The sequence below is a fragment of the Etheostoma cragini genome, unplaced genomic scaffold (assembly GCF_013103735.1).
Source record: "Etheostoma cragini isolate CJK2018 unplaced genomic scaffold, CSU_Ecrag_1.0 ScbMSFa_2840, whole genome shotgun sequence".
Lineage (NCBI taxonomy): Eukaryota > Metazoa > Chordata > Actinopteri > Perciformes > Percidae > Etheostoma > Etheostoma cragini.
Window position 1 is genome coordinate 1 of NW_023267046.1, and position 1,991 is coordinate 1,991.

The 1,991-nt window shown below is 39.2% G+C and overlaps 1 non-coding gene across 1 annotated transcript; it reads right to left on the reverse strand.

Annotated features, from left to right (window-relative positions):
• Window positions 1–1,035: 1,035 nt before the first annotated feature.
• Window positions 1,036–1,107, reverse strand: trnaq-uug. The gene has a single exon. It is a non-coding gene; the product is annotated as a tRNA-Gln (tRNA).
• Between the last annotated feature and the right edge of the window lie 884 nt (window positions 1,108–1,991).

The window sequence follows — 1,991 nt, forward strand, 5'->3', positions numbered from 1 at the left end:
TCAGATTACCACAGGAGCTAATATCTCATGTAGCTCTTTTAAAGACTCTACCATAATACCTGCTGGAGATGCCAGGTCATCATACATGTAAAGCATGCGCTCTACCACTGAGCTACATCCCATGAAGATTTTTTTTTAAATTTTTTTCTGAGATATCTTTATTAATCCTTTTGGGATAACTACCACAAGGATATTGTAAATATCACAGAATAAAAGAAGAAATCTGGGTAAAACATGTCATATTAATGTTGTATATGGCTTCAAAACCTGTAAATACAACTGCTGGACAATACAACGTTCACTGCAATTCTTGTAACACAGACTGAAAATAAATACTAAGAGATACATTGGTGGAGACTGGTGGCTTCCAGTACCTATGAGAAAATACAAAAAGCAGTGCTATAACTGTTTGGGCAAATGTTCATAAACGTTTCAATTGGTTAGTAGTAGTTACCAGACACGGGCAAAGTGCAAATCGTAGTGCGCTGCCTGTGTCTGTGGATCCTCTCGGAGGCAGCCTGATTGATTGATATGCTCCCTTATTTGTACATTGATTGGAAATTGAAATTGGGAAAGTAACCTTTCTGGTTACTTCTTGACAAATAAAGCAAGTAACCACACAATGAAAATTGCTGCGATGGCTGGGAATCCAACCCAGGTCAACTGCTCACCACTATACCACCATCGCTGGACAACACAGTGAATGTCCTTAAAGGTTGGATTTTTCCTTTTTATTAAATTAAGGCAATCAGAAGATTTTCCAAAAGATGATTGTTTAAATTGCTCTTTTTAGTCAACTGAAGCATGGGTTCCTAAACACATACATACCACTGTATGCATGTATTCCTGCATGCATTTCAAAATGTAGGCCAAGTATGTACTTAAAACAAAGAAACAGAGCCGTACTGACACAAAAAAGAAGTTTACATTAGAAAGCACCATTTTAAGAACACACAGCAGACCTACAATGAAATTGTAATTGTGGACAGTGTAGAGGTGGATTTTTTTATTTCATTAGTACTCTGGCTTAAAACCAGGTTCCACCGAGACTTGAACTCGGATCACAGGATTCAAAGTCCAGAGTGCTTACAATTACACCATGGAACCACTGCTCTGAAAGGCGACATTGGTTTGCCAGGCAGCTTCTTCCATAATATTAACACTTATGCTATTGAAGGCACACAACAATTACTGGCTAACTAAAGTCATTTAGTAAGCTAAGCGTTCACACAGGATGTGGAACAACAAAAGTCAAGAATAGGTTTTAAAGCTCTTGCCACAAACAATGAATACAGCAGTAGATAGGTCTACTGTGTACACATGGTAACTTTACATGGGTTGATAATGCAGATGCTCACAAAAGGTGCGGCTGTACTTGCAATTCAGTATCTTTGCGCAAATTAATGTCAACCATGATGTAGAGAATAGCTGAGTTCAAGCTTCCCAATACCATGTCTCTGAAATTAGTTCTAGAGGGAAACAATTCATGTAAGAAGTGGGATTTGAACGATAAAAAAATAATACACAATAAAAAAATCAACCTCTACACTGTCCACATCTAGGGTAACAGGTAAAACGGGTTATTGGCTGTTTGACTGAAAACAGTATGTTGGTAGTGCCATGTTGAGCTGTGACCTGTACTTCATGTTAACTTAGAGGAGCTCAAAATATAGACTTAGTTGAACATATTGAAAATATTTCCACACTGTTGACCCAAATGACAGTCTATTTCCCATCTAGTAGGCACATGTCTGGACACAGGTGGACATTTTGGACAGAAACATTGGTGGATCTTGATTCCCACCACAGGATTCAGCCTGCATTGGACATTAGGGTACAGACTTGGTAAGATGCCTTCACATCCCGGGCAATGTATTGCCATTGTCAAGCACATTTCCACACTGGTGACTTTCTTCCCTCTCCGGGGAACCATCACCTTATCGTGGTGGAGAGGTTTGTGTGTCCCTATGAACCTGAGGGCTGTGTTGTCT